The sequence below is a fragment of the Lepisma saccharinum genome, chromosome 6, assembly GCF_977018435.1.
Source record: "Lepisma saccharinum chromosome 6, izLepSacc3.1, whole genome shotgun sequence".
NCBI classification, from domain to species: Eukaryota; Metazoa; Arthropoda; class Insecta; order Zygentoma; family Lepismatidae; genus Lepisma; species Lepisma saccharinum.
The window spans coordinates 20,192,416-20,214,353 of NC_139234.1; the positions used below are offsets into that span (position 1 = coordinate 20,192,416).

A 21,938-nucleotide genomic window follows, 5' to 3' on the forward strand; every position below is an offset into this window, starting at 1 on the left:
ACTTGCTTACCAATCTCTTTTGCAATACTTTATGGTGCTACGAAATCTTTTTTGCTATACTTTATGGTGCTACGAAACTATCACAAATATCTTGACAATAGCGAGAGCAAACCACCGAATATTCACGTGAATGCTCCAGAACGAATTCCACACAGATGTACTTTTCCAGAATTATGAATATCATAGCGGTTTCTTCAAGAGGAGGCAAATTATCTCGAACAATGATAGGGTGATCAGGAAAAGGCGCATAAGTCACAACTTTAAGTCTCACTGAATTAATTAAAAAGCTAATTATAAATATAATTTTATATTCAGCATGACTAAAGATTCTAAACAGTGATGATCCAGCATGTACGTATATCTTGTCTATAATGTTTACTATTAAAAGACTAAACAAGAAAAACTATCTGCTGTAACATTGCTTCTTTTGACTTGAGTGCTTTTCCCCCGAACAGCCTAGAATTTTGCTAGTGATGACAAAAAGTCCAGTGCGACAATAAAAAGTGTGTAAATGCTAGCTTGTATTCACGTCTTCCGATATTTGTCATTTCTTTGACGAAACACCAGTTGTGAACACGCCACCGAACAGATCAAAACATAGTCTAATGTAGCCTGAAAACTGGATTTCTTCTGAGTGTTTTATCCTATTTTTGCCTTCACCGAAATTGCATCTCATGGTGAAGTGAAAGGTGGTCAACTGGAAAAGTAATGATTTTCCCCAGAAATGAACTCCCAAATACGCCACTGCATCAAAGGTCAAATACAATTCAACCGGATTCGACATGTGTACATACGTGTCTCCGAAAAACAAACAGCTTCGCGCTTTCCAACCGGTGGGTTACATTTGCATACGCATTCTCTGGGATGCGTCCTCTCAATTGTATGTCCTTACTGGAACAATAAACTGGTTTCCACGTGCAGGAACAGAAGAGGTACCGATAAACCTATTGTCGAGAGGACAGCGGGCATTACATTAGAAAAATGTCCACATCTGCGAACACTTGTCTCTCCAAACATGGTGGTACAGAGCACCACCGCCAGAAAATAGTCAGACAGGTTCGTGAAACAGTTTCGAACACCAGCTTGTGTCTTTCAAGAAGAACTACTTTTCCTTGCTAATAATAATGGCGGATAATTGATATTGTACTAATATTATGCGGATCAAGTAAGCTAGTCTTCATAAAAGATTTTTCCAACATATTTCCCTCTTTATGCAGGAACAAGATCAAAAATATTCCCACTCTAGATCGTATCTGCTGATGTGCTTAGAATTCGAATATCTGTGTGAATTGGTAAGATTGTTCGATTACGCTGATGTCCATAAGATAACTTAGTCTTTTAATCATTAATAATGGATCAAAACAACACAAATTATGGAAAACTAACACGCAAAAGAATTCTGGGAATAGAACCAGAGTCATCCGCATGACAGTCAGGCGCCCTACCGACTGCACTACCTCGGCTTTCATAAAATCACTTCGGCTTTCATAAAATCAAACAGAAAAATATCGATGCATGTTTTTTTCATCACAGATAAGGGTTTGTTCAAAAGCTACACTTCAGGACAAAACACGGCGTTTATAATTAAACGTAATTTCTGATTATCGTATTATGGTATTAGTATTACACTCCCAATCACAAGTAATTAAAAAAACAACGCGAAGTTATGTGTAATTCTGTACCCGCCAAAATTTGATTCTTGATTCCAAATTTCTATTTTAATATTCTTCTTACCTTCGTCTTCACTGTATTGCTACATGCAAAAGTTGTCTAAGAAGCCAATGATTGATTGATTTAGTTTATTTTACTTCGCGTTTTGTGCCTGTTGGCTAATTTGCGAAGATGGGGATGAGTGATGAAATGATGAAATGGATGAAAATGGACATTCACAAACAACCATACCCGACCGGGATTCGAACCCGGGACCCTTGGCGTTGCAGCGCGATGTGCTAACCACTCGGCCACAGGGTCGGGCTAAGAAGCCAATGGAAAATGGTTGTCCTGAGATTAGTACTCCAGTCGTAGATTGGAAGGCACACAGGGATTCAATAAATAAAGAATATATAAATCCTCAATAAAGTGGTAGTCAAAATCTCTTTTTCTTTCTAAAAACTTAGACGGGGAACGAGTTTCGGCTTACTTCTGGGTGAAACCCGACCCACCATGGGTCACTTTCTGCATAACCACTGCCTGAGATAAAATTTTAGTTTTTAAATGTCTAATATACGAGCAATCCCTTTGACAGTACAGCTTACGTTACATAAAGTGGAACCGAATAGAACATATAGTTCCAATTGTCTTTAAATGAATTGAGAGCATTTGCTTCCGAGTACATTTACATGTATTAGTATGTGTTTTACGTAAATGGCTTACCCAACGATTTTCGTACGCATACACATATCTTAGGAGAAAGACAGAGAAAACAATATTATATATATTTTTTTTCTCTCTCTCCCCCCTGCTCGATCGTTTGCTCTAAAACATATACCAATTATAACATTAACATTGCAACTCTTTACAACGTTTCTTGATTTTTTTAAAAAATAGTTATAACAATGCGTGTTACAACACCTACTGGCAACGAAGCATTTTGATGAAATCAGCAGGACTAACAACGTACTTGCAAATAACATAGAAAATCGAATTGCATGCAGCAGTACAGAGGAAACAACAGTATTTCAACAACGTATTAACCGAATAAAAATATTCACAGACAACACTTTTCAGAATTTTGTGTATTAAGTTTGTAAATATTTTGAAAGTAATGTGTACCATTTCCAGTTGATCTATCGTGTGTGCGCGTGTGTAGAAAATTAGAAATTGCTTAAACGTGAAAGACTGGTCCTTCATGTAACAGTACAAAGACTGTACTATGGTATTCAACTATATTGTACAGGGTGTGGGCTTGGATGAACATATGCACACACGTATAGCCTGTGGCTGAAATAAAAATTGTTTGTATGGCCCCCATAGAAGGTGGTTTCGCTTAGCAGTGGTTAAAACCACCTTTCTCGGCGAATTTCCGTGCACTGCATCTATCATCTGCACAAAGCATGTGCGACGTTTCACTGCCATCACAAATGATATTTGAATTTTGAGAACGAGATTCTTGCATTAGCTCTGCAGGGGGTGACACTCAAACGTCACGGAGTACACCTTAGACTGCATTCATGCAGGCTAATGAGGCTCTGTTGCCTGGATCGGTTTGCGTTGTGTGTGTATGTTGTAATTGTCCTCTCGTGAATTTTATCTCATCACTATTCATCAGCATCTATGCGGTTGGCTAAAAGTGGCAGAAAAAAATAATGAAACCGCATGGATATATAAAATACAACTAAGGTAAATCAAGAAAGTGAACCTACAAATGTAGTTTCAGAATTCTACTAAATTAGAATACATTATCACCTTCCTTGCTGATGGTTTGATTCGATTGTTTTCCGGATTTGTATCAGAGAGGTTGTCTTGAGTCTGTGGAGAATGACGTAATCAAGGCATGAAGAAAACTTGAAAACCATATTGACAATTTAGGTCTGTCTCGGAAGTAAATAACAGATATTCGTGAGAGTATAAGAAAGCTGGCTTACCTTACACCCGGCTAGAATATGATCGCTGAAAAGGCGCCTGGTAATGTAGTGTTGTACAGCGACAGCGAAACAACAACGCACTAGTACATACACCAACACCACTAGAAATCAAGAGAAGCACTTAACCCGCCAATACTCTCCACCGTCAAAGGGACTAGCACTAGAAATTAGGCAACCCGCAGCGCATACCTGAATCTACCAGTTGCAGAAAATTCGCACAGAAAAAAAAGGAAGAGAAAAACTCCCACCGCCGAGCGGTCGGTGCACTGAAAAAAGAATCAAACCGACATTGACAGGATGGAACCACGGGACACAACGATGCAAAATGGTTTCACCAGAAAGGTCACGGAATCGCGCGAAACAGGTCTTCGCTGACCCACTGAGGTCACGGGTCGTCGATCTAGCAGCGTCCTCGGGTGTTGGTGCGGAGTGTCGAAGTGGGGCACGCACGGAGGTTGGGTCTGCGGAAGAGCGAACCCCGTATTGATTTTTCGCTCGCCCTCGCTCACTTGTTCCGCGCACGGCCCCCAGTCCCCGTTCCCCCGGTTAAAAAAAAAAAGGAAAAAAAAACTACAACGCGGACGCTCGAAGCTGAAGACGAGAAAAGGCGCATTAAAAAATAAAGGAAGAGAAAAAGCGAGGAAGACACGGGAGCAGCGACTATCGGCGGATGGAAAAGCACTATCAGTGTTCCTTTAGCTTGCATTATCCCCCTACCCCCACACAAACACATTCAGTCATTGCAGAAGCTAGAGCGACACTTACCCCCTCTCCAGTCCTGTCCTGTATTTTTTACATTAGTCGCTTTCCTCTTATCCGATATTGACCGCGACGATTAAAAACTGGTGAATCGAACCCAGCACCACTTTATATCTCTCTCTATCTTCTATCTTATCTTCTTTCCCTATCCTTCTCTTTCTTTCGCTCTCTTCTCTCTCTCTCTCTCTCTCTCTCTCTAGCCTCGTTTCTTTCTCTTCCCTTCTCTTTCTATCTCTCTCTCTCTTCTTTTCTTTTCTTTCTATACACATTATTTTATTTCCCTTTTATCTATTCCTTTCGCTTTCTCACACTCTCTACAGCTTCTCTTCTCTCTCTATCTAGTTTATTTTCTATCCTTCCCCCCCTCTCTCTCTCTCTCTCTCTCTCTCTCTAGTTTATTTTCTATCCTTCTCTCTCTGTCTCTTTTTCTATTTCTCTATCTCTCTAGCGTCCTTTCTTTCGTATTTTCTTTCTATACAGATTATTTTATTTCACTTGTATATATTCCTTTCGATCTCTCACACTCTCTCTAGCTTCACTTCTCTCTCTCTCTCTCTCTCTCCCTATTTCTTTATCTCTCTCCCTTCTTCTTTCTGCCTCTATCTTCTCTCTTCCACTCCTTTTTATATCTCTCTCTCTCTTGTTACGTTCCCTTTCAGGGCCGCCAATATTCCTATCAGCACATATCAACAGGCGAATGACTATGAAGAGCGACGCATAGCGTTACGCAAAATTAGGAAGGAAAACATAACAACTGATGAGGGAAAACGCTCAAAATCAAAATAAAACAAATACCATCCTTTTGAAATCATCATTGCTTAGCTGCATGGCTGGGGAAAGACCTGCGCTCGATCGCCAGCTCTAAACTTCGAAGGAGACGAAGAAAGTGAGCGGAAACATCCATCGCGACACTTTAGGCTGCTCTCATGCTGAACTAGGCTTCGTGGCGGTTCCTCTCTCGAACCTTTAGGCCACCCTCTGTCGTCAGCGTCCTCGAGCATAAATCGCCTTCGAAAAACTATACAATCGCAGCTATTACATTTTAAAAAATCACCTTCCTATTTCCTTCAATCACCTTTCAATATCCTATGTCATCTGTTTCTTCACCTCGGCTAAAACTCAGTGGGCTAATGGGATACTCTGACCCCTCTCAGGTACGGGTATAGTAGTAGAAATACGTGGGATATGAAGCTTCGACTGTTATGTACTAAATCATTTGACAGGCTATGGAAAAGGGAGATTTTATAAATGAATGACATCTGTTTCCGAAGAAAGGTCTGCGTCTTCAGTAGGCTTCTTTATGGGCAATTATTTTCCTGAAGATGGTTTATTTTCAAGATACTTTTATAAATTTACATCTTAGTTACAGATCTCCATAAATGAAGGACAGAACAGATTTCCTTCTTATAATAAAATCTACGCGACTTTTGCAGTTTATTTACATAATATGGATCAAGCTGTCATATCAGTTATATAAAGACGACCAGGCGCTTGCTTGGAACTTTATGAATGCTCCTTGACATAATGAAGCATGACTTAGACGTGACTGGCGAAGGTTTTAAGTATTGACTCCGATCTTAATATAAATTGGACATTATCGTCTGGCTTCAAGATATATGCAGAAATACAAACGGCTATAATTCGTAAAATATTAGAGACATCGACTTGATATCGGGTATGGCAACATGTTAGCATGTTCACAGGGCGAAACCTAACCATGCCAGATATCAATAATGAATAACCTGATCAATAAATAATAATCATGGAGACGAAATAATCTGAACTTATTCTTCCGTATGATGGCATGTTAGCATGCCCACAGGGCGAACCTACCCATGCGTCAGAATAACAGTAAGTTCTGAGTCGAAATTTAACATTATTTTGTGAAGATTTTATTTAAAATTTCAGAAAACTTCAAAATAAAGTTGAAATGAACTTATTCTTTCGTATGGTGACATGTTAGCATGTCCACAGGGCGAACCTACCCATACGACAGAATAACTATGTCTCTAAGCTAATTTGGGAACGAAGACTGAGTTCTTGAACCCTCCCATAAAGGGAGCTGAGTATTTAAGATGTTAATCCATCGGAGTCGGTGATGAAAATGCCCCCGAATTAGGTTCCGAAGCTGTATTTATACCCCCTCATGTCAAGCAGAGCGCCTCCCGTGACACAAAAGATAAACATAGCTACAGCTGTGATATGCAGAACTAATTTGTGTATAATGGCAATATTCTAAAGATTAAACCGTATGTTCCATAAGGTTCATTTTTCTATGTCTAAAACAACAGTTATGATCCTTAAAGTTTCTATAATATTCTCTACTATAAAGTTGTCTAATTCTTAAAAACTTCTTCCCAATGTCCATAAGGCTTATATTACTAATAACTCCAACTGAAATTTAGCTCTTATGGCTTTCATAATAGTTTGATTCTAAAACTGAGAACACATATTTTTGACTAATTGTCAACAATGAAAGATTTTGCTTTCAAGAAGCTTGCAAATAACAAATTCTAAACTTCTCGAATGACAGAATTAGGTCATTAGTTCAACTATTAAATATCTCATCTTTCATAACGTTTTCATAGTGAATATAAAAAGTAAAATAATTAAGAATAATATTAAATATAACCGAATCTTTGATATGGTTCGGGAGGATCATATCACTCTCTTCCTCTCATTATTTTACTTCCTTTCTGCCACTTCTTGCCAATCGCGACGTCGATGATGATGGTTAGATGAAAATGAAAATATACAAGGAAGAAAATGTACACCGTGGCGAAGTGGCCAGACTAACGTGCTACGAAGCCAGACATCTCACGTTCGTACCCTGAGTGAACAATGGGTGTTTCATATTTTGTCCCATCATTCACTTCATTATTAAACCTCATCGTCGCGATACCCATCATGCTGAAAAGCGATGTAAGGGATTAGCCTAAAAGAAATAAGACAGTTTAAACGATTTATAAAATGAAATGTGTTTGTTACATCAAGAAGCATTTAGTACTGTTGTATAGAGAAAGTCTTCAAGTTTACGCCCTCCGCGTCTCGTTTGTCTTCGTGACGTCAGCATCACTTGAGCACCCGTGACGTAAGTCGAGCAGCATGGCCGCTAGCCAGTTGGAGGAGGCTCTCTGCGTGCTTGAATTTGCGAGAACAAATTCTGTTACAGTCGTATAACATTGTTTTAGAATACGGCATGGTCCTCCCCTTCCTACAATATCACATCACAACAGCTGCTACGACTTTTGACATGGACATGTTGAGACGTGTTTGGGGAGAAATGGATGATCGCATTGATATCTGTCTTGTTACGAAAGGGTTACACATAACACTATTAACTTACAAACGTAAACATCAGGACGTACCCTTCAAACCATGTAAGAATTTCAGTCCTATTATTACAACTTATTTCCGTAAAAAATTTGAAAGTATCTATTTCTTTTAGGCTAACCCTGTATAATCGAAATTGATCAAGCCAGGACTCGAACATGGAACCTTCCATAGTTCTTGACCGCTAGTCGCCCACCGAGGTGGCAGCAGCACGTTACGCTAACCGTTGCAACACGGACACAGACTTAAATCCTTACAAAACAAAATTCCTTGAGCTAAAGTATATTTCAGTTATATTTCACTTTCAAGTAAGAACAGAGATGGGGTGGATAATTATTTTTTGTTACTTTAAGTTGCTTTATACACCTACCTTAATCGCGACGATGAGAATGGATGAATGAAGAAACAAACATTTAAGAAAGATCTACTCCTTAGCCAGAATTCGAACCTAGGACTTCACGCTTCACAGCGTGTTACGATAACAACTACACCTTGGAGGTTAGTAAGAATGGGTAACTAGTGAGGAGACTTATTTGAGATTAGAATCCAAGACGCAGACGAACAGTGCTTTGGTTCACCTTTAATCTCTATATATTTATATAAAAATGGATGTGTGTGTTTGTGTGTCTTTGTTCCGGCATAACTCTCGAACGCCTGGAGCGATTTCAACCAAACTTGGAACACGTATCACTTGCAATCTCGAAAGAAATACTGTGGAGGTACGACACCCCTGGCACCCCTAGGGGTGGGGGTGGGTGACATGTAAAACGACCGATATTAGTGTGAAATCCATAGTTTTCGGGGTCGCTAAGATGAATAGTGACACTCCCAATGCCGTTCAACTCCAAGACACCTCTGGCACCCCTAGGGGTGGGGTTGGGAAGGGGTGACATGTAAAAATAATCGAAAACGACTGATATTAGTGTGGAATCCATAGTTTTCGGGGTCGCTAAGATGAATAGTGACACTCCCAATGCCGTTCAACTCAAGGTTCATTTTGCACTATAGTTAGAATTCATTATTTTCCTGTCTAATAGAAGATTGGGATAAATAAATAACCGGGCAAGGCCGGGAAATCAGCTAGTCAATAATAATATAGGGTTCAATTTTGAGCAGTCCAACATTATGGATCCCGTCCCGACTAACCCGTGAATGTATAAAGTGGGCATCCACTTTTCAACTCAAGGCGCTAGTTTATTAGTACATTACGTTCACGAAGATGAAGAATAAGAGGAGGAGGTGGTGGTAAAAATAAGAAGAGGAAGAGGTGGTGAGGCAGAAATAAAAAGATGTAAGCAGGGGAGAAGGAGGAGAGGTGCTGGTGGTGATGGTAGAAATAATAAGAACAATAAGGCACGGAGGAGGTTATAAAGTGGCTGTAGAAATAATAGAGGAGCAGGCGGAGGAAGAGACCGTGGTGGTGCTCGAAATAAGAAGAGGAGGAAGAGGTAGTAACAAAGAGATGCATTATCTCCATTGCTCTTTAATTTTGCCTTAGAATATGCTGTTAGGAAGGTAAAAGAATCTAACGAAGGACTAAAATTAAACGGTGTGACTCAATTGTTAGCATATGCAGATGATGTAGACTTATTAGGGGATGATATAAATACAATTAAGAATAATGCTAAAATATTTTTCGAAGCAACTAAAGAGATAGATTTGGAAGTTAGCAAAGAGAAAACTAAATATATGTTTACAGGTCGAAACCAAGTGTTAAGTAATAATCAAAATTTAATTATTGATAACAACACGTTTGAACCAGTTTCCAAATTCAAGTACTTAGGAGTAATACTTACAAATGAAAATGATATTATAGAAGAAATGAAAAGCAGGCTTAATTCAGGAAATGCATGTTACTTTCCTCTTCATAAACTTTTATCTTCTCGTTTAATATCTAAGAAACTAAAAGTTAAAATATACAAAACAGTAATTTTGTCTGTGGTATTATATGGGTTTGAAACTTGGTCGCTTACATTGAACGAGGAACTAACTTGAGAGTATTTGAAAATAATATCCTTAGGAAAATATTTGGACCTAAAAGGGATGAGGAGACAGGTGAGTGGAGAAGGTTACATAATTTAGAAGTACATAATTTGTATTCATGTCCAGATATTATTAGAATGATTAAATCAAGAAGACTTAGGTGGGCAGGCCATGTGGCACGAATGGGAGAGGAAAGAAGAGTTTACAGGATGCTTGTTGGGAAACCTGATGGCAAGAGACCAGTAGGAAGACCAAGACGAAGATGGAGGGATAATGTTGAGAAATCGGTAGGGATGGAAAAGAGTATATAGATCTTGCTAAAGATAGGGACAGATGGAAGGCCTGTGTTGTTGCAGCCATGAACCTTCGGGTTTAAGAAGGCTAGACAGTTAGTTTGTTAGTGTGTGTGTGTGTGCGTGTGTGTGTGTGCACATACGTATTTACGTATTTAAAGAACATATTGAACTTGTTCACAGAGGTCCACAGAAAGTCTGCAGTGCCTGGAAAGAAACAGATATGCTCCTTCCGCATAGATATGCGCTTGAACGGAGAAATCAATTTCCTGGATTGCCAGCGGCCTTTTCGCTCTTCCCAATTCACCCAGAGAAATAATTAAACTCGAAAGCACTAGATCCATCACAGGCTGACTCATACTATTGACAAAGCAATTACACAACTTCTACGCTTGCAGTACTTACCCAACAGCTACTGGATACGGATGGGCTCCGGCTGTTGCCCTGTTTGAAAGGAAGAGAAGATACGACATAAGATTCGGAGTATAAAAGCATATTTTGTACAACACTGTTACTTGGCAATGGATTTTCGCAAATTGCATGCAGCTAGGGATTATTCTACAAAAAAACTATCTTTTCTTGTACAGTCACGGACACTTCTGGTTTGTAGCGACACTATTCAAAGTCAATGGGATCATTACAAGCGAGAAGTGTCCATGACTGTACATGGTATTTAAACCATTTATGAATCAACAAGTTTCCATGGAGATTTTTTTTAAAACTAATAGACACCGATTTAATTTCCATTGTGGTTGTTTTGACTTTCGTTTTGCATTATTATTGAGCGAGTCGGGCCTTTGTGTCCTTACTATCTTAACGAGGTGTGAAGAATTTATTTCGTGAAAAAATTGGATACATTTGGTACAATGACGATAGTTTTATCTAAAGTAACCAATACTGTGTATAGTCTACCTACATGAATCGCTGTTTGGTGATATTCCGTACGGAAATTTGGAAACTGCAAATTCTCTCCATTATTTATTCGACGAATAAATTGGATAAATTTTGAGAACTAACGGATACTATGGAACCAACCATAATAATTTATTGTTAAAAATTGAAAATGTGTTGTGGGCAATGTAAAGTTGATCCACAGACATTTGCGGAACTAACGAAATGTTTGTCAGAATTATCGAGAACTAACAACCTGGCTAGGTTTGAAGTGGGCTCCGAAAATGGATTGTTCTAACTTCACAGGGATGCCCTTCCGGAGCTATATTTGTGGCAACAAATTTTTCTTGAAAATTCCCAAATAAGTTCCTAAATTGAAAAAGAAAAACCGCTGTCTACTTAAACACGTATGCAAAACTGAATGTCAGTTCCAATTTAACACACACTATTTTTCAAAATAATATACAGGGTGTTCATAAAGTCCCGGTACCATTACAAACATAGTTCCAAAACTACATACAATAGAACAATGCTGATGATTGCAAAATGACGTTTTGTTTGTTTACTTTTGTTGCAGATGTGATTGACCAAAATGACAACACTACATGAGAAAGCACAATGCGTGCTGTGGTATGCTGAGTACAAATCACTCAGGCTTTGCAACCAAATGACCCTGGCCACCGCGCTCTCCTGATATCACACCCTTGGATTTCTTCTTCTGGGGGTATGTCAAAGATTGTGTTTACCGCACTCCTGTTCCAGATGTTGCTACTCTTCGAAGAAAAATAACGGAGGGTATCCTAACAGTTACTGGTGGTATGCTGAGGCGTGTATTGGCAGAAGTGGATTACCGCCTTGATGTTCTGAGAGCAACTAGAGGGGCGCACATTGAGGTGTATGGCACATAAACGTGGCGAGTTGTAGCTCATTTTGCAATCAACAGCATTGTTCTATTGCATGTAGTTTCCGAGCTATGTTTTTTTGTAATGGTACCGGGACTTTATGAACACGCTGTATCTGTGTAACAAGCTTTTCCTGTATCCCCTGTTTAAAAATTGTGTGTCTGTGTGTGTGAAGCTTTGTTCAAACACAGTAGTAGAAGAAAGAGGAGGAAGCTACTCTGAATTTGCCATTGTTTCTGAGAAGAAATGCTTTTAGTTGTCATAGAGAAGCGTCATCTTGAATAAAGTGAGATAAGCGTCATTTATCTGGAACTACTCAATTGGTGATATGTCTGTTTGTTTTTATTTGGTTATTTTCCGTCGCTCTTCTGCCACTTTGGGCTAATAGGGACGACAAGGATGAACGGTGATTATACGAGATGAGATAAATAGACTAGATACAGAACCCAAACTTCCACCTGTACAGGATTATGTAGGCATAGGCGTCAAAGCCTCGTTTGCATTTAGGATTGAGGTTTCCAGGGGCACTAGAGTACGCAGGATTCTTCTCGGGGGGGGGGGGGTGGAATTGTAAAGGTTCATAGTACATGGCTGCTTTTTAAGGGGACGGCATACACAATAAGATATTTTGTAAATTTGTAGTTTCTTACTCTTATTAACATTGGACTAAAAGGCAAAATTGGTAATTGGGGGTTATTTTAAGGCCGGGTTACATTTACACCTATTTTTTTTTTCGATTTCTTAATAAAGGTAAAGTGTTCCCCTGTGCATAGCACCACGCCATGAAGGCGTATAGGGGGTGTGGGGGTAACGCCCCACACTTTCTTGATCCGGTCGTGAGTGGGGTGATGTGATCAGCATCACGCCCCTGACCGCCTTTACCCCCCCAGGGTTTCCCCCAGGTACCCATGTTATTCGCCGGGGCGGGCGCCGGGGCCGCTTCTATCCTTAGAAAAGTTCCCGGATTTGAACCGGCCGGGGATCGAACCCGGGACCTTGAGCATGGTAGTCAGACGCGTTACCGACTAAAAATTTCGGGAGTGGCTGTAGCTCCATCACCTCCCCCTTGCGTACGCCGGTGTTAGGGGGCCAGTGTCAGAAAAAAGATTGACTTCTGAATGCCTTTCCAGGAAACATCTTACACCACATGACCGATACCGGCCTCCGCGGCGGAGTGTTTAGCACATCGCGCTACGATGACAAGGGTCTGAGTTCGAATCCCGGTTAGGGCACTGATGTTCGTGAGTGTCTATTTATCAATTTCATCACTCATCCCCATCTTCGCAAATTAGCCAAAATTAGCGAAGTAAAATAAAGGAAATCCATAACAACAATAATAATAATAACCACCGATATAGTTACTCGTATTACGATAGTGCAAAAACATATGCATTGAGTAAATCAACGTGGCGAGACTTTGAGGCCATCCTGTATGTAATAAGATTGGCTTGATTCGGTACGTCGCTTTTTGCCACTTTTGGCTAATCGCGACGAGGGTGGTGAAAGGAGATGGATGAAGCGATACACACACATGGACGACACAGCACAGGTTCCACAGGCGATTACTGTGAGTTTAAGCGCCAGAGACTCGTTATCCTGCAACAATGCAGCCAAGGGTGTACTATGCGAAAAAGAGGCTGACATCTGAGTGACTTCAGAGAAGGTCACCCCTTGGGTGAATTGGAAGCTGTACGAAGAAACCGTGGATGTATGGCAAAGGAGATGTCCGTAAGGATTCAATTCTTCATCTGCACAGTTGGTGCTCATAATATCCTATTGATATAACAATAGCTATTGCAAAAACTTCAATTAAATCCCAGAGTCCCGAGTTAGATCAAAATGAAATTCTGTTCACACCTCCAAAACTCCAAAATTACTCCAGATGGGAACTTATTGTAGCGATTCAAAGTTAATCTACAACTGGGCTTCAGCACTCCACACAAGAGACCATTGATTTCAACGAACGCTTTGCTATAGTGTACAATAGCTTGACTATCACATTCCAGCAGCTTTATTTTGTTCCTCGATTAAGCCGATTGACCATAAACAACAATGTCTCTCAGATCCCATGATTAATGTGTCCACAGCACGCCACTGGATGATGCCACTTCCGTTTATGCGATCGATCTGTCCAGGTTAGGACTTCCGCGCTTGATCAGCGACTGGACAGCCTTTCGATACCTTCTTCCTCAGGTCAACTCATCCAGGAAATCCTCATCAGCAATCATCATTCATTATCTGCACATTTTAACACAGTAAACAACATTCTAAATCCCGAATAATAATAATGATTTCGGGGGTTAGGAACACAGAACCGTGAGCACAAATTAGATCCCAGTCTTAGCTTAGGCCCGCTTTACATGAAAGCATTTTCCTTAACATATGTGCCATGACCAAAATGCTACGTGTAGAGTGAAAAATCTTATGGCACATTTCATGGCATTTCCGAAGGACAGAATCCGTCCTATTTCCGTAGCACTTTTCGTAGCATAACCAATCAGAAGCGACCTCTAGGTCACGAGTGAAGCTGTAATGGCGGCCGCGTGAGATGTAAACAATGTATCATTTCACATTTTTAAAAGCCGATAACTAATCAACCGATAGGAATAACGTTTCGTATAAAACGGTATTAGGTACAAATCAATGGCGCTGCTTAAATACATACTTCATAACGTATGTAGTACATGTATGGAAGAATATTTTAGTTGTTTCAATTGTGTACACCGTGAACTCATCACAGATGGTGTGACTCAATGTGTCTCTCGTGCTGTATATATTATACATTGTAATCGCAATTTCCGAAAGGTTACAAGAAATGCTTCCGTGTAAAGTGCTCACTGTTATAAGATTTTTGGAAGCATTTACATAACATTTATGCTAGCAAAAATGCTAAAGGAAATTCTTCCGTTTAAAGTGGGCCTTACATGAAAACGGTGAGGTCAACAATGTCCCTGCATGGAGCAGCTCTGGGGTTCACCCGGCCTCTAACTAACGGGTTCCCAAGGGGATAACGGCGGCTCGAGCATGGTGATGATCTCATCACCCACACATCACTTCAGGGCCTGTTGCAATATGCAGGGGGTAGTTTTATTATTATGTAAAGGTGCAACTATCTACTCCCATTTAAGAGGTCACAATGAAATTCTCTAATGTCCCTTTACATCATAACTGGAAATTTTGCAAATATACCTACAGAAACCCTACAGACTATAATATAAAGTTGATAGTACTTCAATAATTGGCATATGGATGTTTTTAAAATAAGAAGATATGTAAACTACAGAATTTTCAGTATATTCTGTCCACGATTCTTGTATTTTGTACTTAATTATAGTTAAGTTAATATATTTAAGTTGTGGAAAATTGGAAAAGACATCGGAGGTAATTACTAGCAGCGACTGGGTGCCAAAACTGGGAGGGGAGAACAGTTTACTTTCTCTTGGTAGACAAGGCTTAGTATTAAAAGGCCAAGGTGCGGGTGCAAAAGTGAGATACTTAGGGGGATACGTCCCCCCGCCTAATCGCCGTCACTGGAGGTAATTGGGTCATTAATTTTTTTTAATGTTTATGTTATATTTGCATAACTGCGTACACCATCTTTAGAATTCTATAATGTATACAGCAAAAAATTGATAATAACTAAAAAAGTTATTTCTGTGCTAAGCTTAGCGTAACCATACTTGAAACAATAAGAAATAGTATTGAATGTTTTGTTAGTTTAGGATACTGTCATATAGACTGACTTATGATAATTCACAGAGAAATAATTGCCTTTATTTTAACAGTAATGGTACCAACAGTATGTGAAAAAAAAACAAGCCCATATTTCTCGTCCCTTGAGCTATCCTGACAATTTAAATACTTAACTCTTGGTAGCATCACAATATGATTATCACGTTTGAATATCTACATTTACTTCTACATAACGACTTCTATAAAGACTCACCTCCCCCTTTTCAACCACTCCGAATTGATTCGTTCTTGGGTCGGCTTGCTCACTTAACATCTCTTCTTTGGAAGTCCGAACCGGAGGTGATAGTACTAACTTAATACGAGGTTTATGGGGTAATACGGAGGAGAGGAATTCAACCCCCTTCCCTCCCCCTTCCCCATAGTTCAACGTGTTCTCTTTTCATTAGGCCTCTGGGTGTGATAACCAACGTCCTCATTCAATTTTAAAATTTCATTTTACCGCTGCCACGGAGGAAACGAAAGTAAGGAAATGAACGAGGTGGAAAGAAAGGAGGACGTGTTCTTTGCCTTTTGAGAATGCGTTTCGTTTCTTGTGTGCGGAAGAGTGTGCACATTCAACGTTGTCGCACGACCGGAACCTTAATTCCAAAACACTCAACAATATTTCTGACAACACAGTACTATCCAGGATATATGCAGGGTGATCCGTTTGAGATGTCAGAAAAGTAAACCGTTATATACATAGAGTGTCCATAATATTTCGACCGAAAAACGAGACATCTCAAGGAGATCAGTTCACCCTCCCCCTCCCTTCCTGAAATTTCGGCTTGGACTAATTACAAAATTGTTATTATTAACGTATTATTATTATTATTATTATTTATTAAAGGATGATCAAATAAATGATACATCATAACATCATAAACAATAAATGAAATATTATCTCCCGTTGTAAAAAGATATTAATTACACTGTTCTGCACAAAAAAAAAAACTTTTTTTCTTTTTCCTGATTCTTATTGCAAATTTTGCGCTGATTTCAAATCTGTATTTGGATTTTCTCTGTCAGGTATAGTTTACGAGTAATCGTGATTTTAATTTTATCTCAAATTCTTGCAATTTTAAGGCGAATACTGAGTGAACTCATGGAATAATTTAATCATCCTTTCTCGAAACCTAGCATATTATGTTTAAAAGTTATAAATGTGTAATGTGACATAATATTCGCACACAGAATTGTTATATAATACTTATTTAAATAAAAAAATAACATTTTTGCAATTTCCATGCTATTTTTCCTTTGTCTGTTAGACATGCTTCAATCTCTGGATTTGCTGAAGTTCTCTATTTTGAAGTCCCACAACGTACCTTTCTTTCGCTTTGCTGGTGAAAGACGAGGCAATTTGCTTGAAATACACTTAAATCTTCTTCCAGTTGTGTCCATAGCCTTTACAAATTGTTTCGTAAGGCCTAGCTTGGTGTGAAGAGGGGGAAGAGGAACATCACATGCTGTATAATTTTTCTCCCACTTGTCAATTTCGTTGAGACCATTTTCTTTTTAGTGCAGTGGCTCTTCTGTCACGGGTATACCACTTGCAGAGGAAGCAGCTATACTTTGTGTAGCCATGTTGCATTCCCAATATCATTGCAATTATCTTGAAGTTGCCAAATATCTTCCACTTATGCTCATTATATTCCATGGATTTCTTCCAATATCTCTGGACCTGAAGGAAATTGGTAAGGATGGAAAATATTGGATAGATCTTGCCTAGGATAGGGACAGATGGAAGACTTATGTTGCTGCAGTCAAAAGCCTTTGGGCTTAAGAAGTTAGAGAGTTACTTAGTTAAAAAGGTAAAGTGTTCCCCTGTGCATAGCACCACGCCATGAAGGCGTGTAGGGGGTGTGGGGGTATAGTTAGCTTCTAATATCTCACAGGTTTCTTTGTGACATCAGAAGAACGTATGAACGTTCATTAAACCACTAACGTCGTCGCGATCAGTCAGTAGGTGCTCAGTTTCAAAATAGGCACGTTTGCCTAAATTTAGTAACATTTGTGCTGGGGTGGAGATTATATTGATCGATTCCAAGATAATGTTTGTAGTACTTCTTCATGACAGATCGAATCCTCTTCTTCTACCTTGCTAAGGCCAACTCACCACGGATGTAGCAGAAGCTACCTGGTTGATTTCGACAGGCAAAGTACGTATATCAACTTAAACAACTTAAACAAAAGCTGCAAACACAATGCTTTAGTATTTTGACAATAACTTGCAGGTACATCATGTAGCTTAGTAACAGAACTGCTAACATCTGAAACAGAAACTCAGAAGCAGATGTTGCCAACTGCTCATCTGACAATTCCCTGCATTTATCACGAACGGTGAATCTGAGTAAAATGAGACACTTTTATTTCCTTATAACTAAAAAACTGTCCCTGATAGTGAAATCCTAATTACGGATTTCAATTTCCCATACCAAATTCCTTCAGAAAAACTTATTTTCCTTTGTAGAACAGTGTTATTATAAACTCAATATGACTTTCTCGTCGTTTCTGAACAACCTATGATGTTAATGCTATACGCTCAAGTTGAGTAATGCCAGAAGTATCAATCTTGAGAGCAGCTTTATTCTTCATCAACCGTTTATAAATCTCCTTGAGAACCTTACCCCACGTATCAGACACACAATTCTAGAATTTTCTTTGGAGTTTGTGTCAAGACGCAGGAACTGCTCTACAAATAACGCAACACACACAAAACAATACATCTCTTTTAGCATGAAATGTCTCTCAAATTACTTGGTTTACAAGAAAACTCCTAGACTTTTATAAAACGGGACCAATAGTGGCTTTTTAATAATATGGACGGAACGGCCGGGACACGCCTCTGAAACGTGACTGTCCCAGTCAAAACGGGACGTTGGTCACCACGTATCTCTTAGCAATTTGTTGTAATGTGAGCAGAAAGGGTTTCGGGTGAGTGGACGTTTACAGACGTCAGCCGCGTGGCGGCGCTAGCGTGGATGATCGACAAAGATGGTTTCGCATACTATACGACACACTTAGCGCGCGGAGCGAAGCAGTACACGCTGCTGCAAATGGTTGGTAGCCGCAGTCACTTTTCCCCTCCATACAATCCCGTTCCCTCTCACGTGTTCATTGGTCGAGACCTCTCGAGTCACTACTTACGCAGAGACTTGTTTTCGTTCACTTGCTCCAGAGATTACCGGGACAGAGTACAAGTGCTTTTTCCCGAACAGCCATGCCATTAGCCATTTTACATTGGAAAGTAACAACATAAAATAACAACAAATGTAAAGTGAGTTACTCACTTTTAGACAAACAGCCTCCTAAAAAACGTGATTGATTTTCAAAAACGTCGGGGGAATTGTTCGTGATATTGTTTCTAATTATAATTTAATTTAATATAATTCATCTTACGTACTTGATGTGGTAATGATTGTATTGACTAAGTAATAATATATGGAACAGGGAAGGCTGGATGAGGGATAAACTTGTCTTCTAACAAGCGACGAGATGACAGCTTCGGGTGGTACGAGGCGGCACTCGAAAGTAAATTTCCTGGAGAAGGCGATCACTTCTAATGCACCCATTGGCTATTTTATACAGGAATGTGGTTTACCTTTCTATGTCTCTCGTGAGGAGTGTGGATATTTAACATTTGCAAAAGGATAGGCACTTGTAGGTGATTTGTGGATGATATTCAGTGACGAACAATGATATTGTATTATATGTATTACACCCACAATAATATATATATATATTGTTAAATGCAATATTCTAGTTTCGAAAATAAAAACTTAAAGACATGTACTCAAACATATATACGATGTTCAAAATTCACTAAATCCATTACAAATTATGATATATGCAGACGGGATTACCAGACTGTGGTCTAAGTCTGAAGTGAGATAAAGTCATTTTATTCTACAATTATAAGAAATGTTGACTAAACTTCATGTCACAGTCACATAGGAAATAATATAAATAATTCACACTCTTACTGTTAACACTTTCGGTTAATTTGGACATTACAATTTTCATCTTTTTAGTTTTTGTAATAAATAATCACAAGCAAAAATAAATCAGTTCGGCTACTATTTCCTTTGCCGTTGACTGTACAGTCGTGAAAAGAAATACTTCCGACTGGTATTAAGGCTCTATGGGGGGAAGTATTTTTTCCATGACTGTACATGGTGCGAATAAATTTACACGGCATCGTCATTCAACGTGTGCGACAATCTAGAGACTTACCGTGTCGTCTCTACAGACAAATAAAGTGGTCCGGACTGGACCCACAGTTTAAAGCGGAATCCGAACTACGACTATAATGCGCCTCCACCAGGTATCGAACCCGAGAACCCTTCATTACCAGACAACGACGTTACCATTATGCTATCTGGGAGCCTGTGTCTCCGCCATGAATCGACCCCGGGATCCCTTACCTTGTAAACAACAGGTGCCGGCCTCAACTCCCGTGACGTTGTGGTGGTTCAGATCACACTTTAAACTGTAGATCCAGTCTCAATTAGCCTGCCTGGCGATAAAGTGAGCTGAAAAACAAACTTTAAAATTAAGCACTCTTGAAGCCCCGCTAACGTGACAAAACATGCAGATGAAAGCTCATCATTCAAGTACATTTTTTTCCTCTACGGTGTTGAACAAACAAAAATCGTAGAGTTGTCAACACTTGAAACGACCTTGCTTCGGTTACCATGGTAACTGCCGTTGCTCTCATTCCTGGACCACCGAATAATGCCATGGGTAAGCAAAGCGAGCGCGAGAGAGAGAGTTACATACACTCAAAAGGCGTCCCCGTGGATTAGCTAGGCTCGGAAGGTCACTTTTCATCGCCCGGCAATTTTCAACGTGTAGGAAGGGGGAAGGGGGCAGAAGGGGGGGGGGTCCTTGAAAAAAAAAGTCTGCTGAAATGTGCATTGCAGCGAATACCATTCACAGCTGAAATCTCAAGGCGTATTTCTTCACTACTGCGAATAGCTGAAAGAAGGTTTGAGCCTTTTCGCTTACCGGAGAAATTCAATAGCATCTCAGGAAGGTCGCCTGTGCATTCATCTCACATACCCGCCCGGTACGTATTCACCCTGACAAACTAATCTTATAAGGAACTGAATCCACTCATAGCAACAGTATGCAATTATTTAAAACGTGTCAGTAAACTAGTTTTCAGTCTTAACTTGATTGCTTAGTTTCAAATTTTGTTGGTTTTTATTAATAATAACCATCCATGGGCGTCCGCAGAAAATGATGTATAGGAGATGAAATGGTAACACTATTAACTCTCGTTTCCATGTTTAATATATCACTCAAAATTCTGAACAAGGCAGAATTCATTGCAAAATAGCACACTATGAACGTGACGTTTCAACATTGTAGCAGGGCCTTCCTAAGACTCTGAACCAAATTATAATGAAATAAAGTACTGAGGGTTGAAACGTCACGTTTATAGTGTCTTATTTCACAATAAACTCTGCCTTGGTCAGAATTTTTTGTTTTATTAAAGGAGGTGAAAATTAAAAAGCGTACTGACGTGGGATAATTGATTGACTGATTTGCCTTATTTTACTTCCCTTCTTGTGCCACTTTTGACTAATTTGTGAAAATGGGGATGAGTGATGATATGATGAAGTTGATGAATGGACACTCATAAACATCCATGCCCAGGCCAGGATTCGAACCCAGGACTCCTGGATTGTAGCGTAATGTGATAACCACTCCGCCACTGGGGCCGGCTGAAGTGGGATAAACTTACTTTGAAAATCGTTGATTGATTCTCACGTATGGGCTTCATCAGGACACAGGCTAATTTGGCGTTCACAAAATATATATATATATATATATATATATGTACATAGCTATATTATTAATTTGGTTTTAATGATTTTGGTTGCAGAAAAACTACATTCAGAAAATATTTGTACATCGTAACTCATCATTTCCGTCAGCTGAACAGGGAAAGCAACAGAAGAACACAAACTTGTCGATGAAACACTATTATATTAATACGCCTAACATTTATGTGCAAAATGACAAATTTCAGGGGAACCTCCCACGGATCGGCATAATCGATGTCAAGGTCCGGTACCGGGCTGCGAGTCGGCGGTTGAGAAACGCCACTTTAAGAGATGCATGGGATTGAAAGAAGAGAAATAAATGAGTTTTTCTAAAAAAAAAAAAAAAAATACATAAAACTACACACAAAATTTCATGGTTATTGATACACTCATGAAACCTTATTTAAATGAAAGCTTGCACTATTTTGAAGAAAAGAAAACAAACTTGAAGGTTCTAGGGCTAACCTGAGAGAACATACGATAATTTATAACCTAATGACACATTCAAAGTGGAGCCGCGTGCGGCGTACACGGAGGTTTTAAAAAAGCACGTAACTTCTGAACCCCTTGATCAATCTAAAAAAAATTGCCATTCTTGTAATCAGCATCAAAAGTTCTATAAGTGTA

At 39.4% G+C, this 21,938-nt stretch overlaps 1 protein-coding gene across 3 annotated transcripts in view; it reads right to left on the reverse strand.

The window, feature by feature from the left end:
• LOC145988613 (protein Fe65 homolog) overlaps positions 1-21,938 on the reverse strand; it is a 486,515-nt gene that overhangs the window by 345,643 nt on the left and 118,934 nt on the right. For 2 of the 3 annotated variants that reach the window (XM_083123618.1, XM_083123617.1), the window contains exon 3: positions 10,358-10,396. The gene's annotated coding sequence lies outside the window, so the exon portion shown is untranslated. Of the gene's footprint in view, positions 1-3,584; positions 4,014-10,357; positions 10,397-21,938 lie in introns of those variants that run through there. The other variant, XM_083123619.1, reaches the window with a different exon arrangement.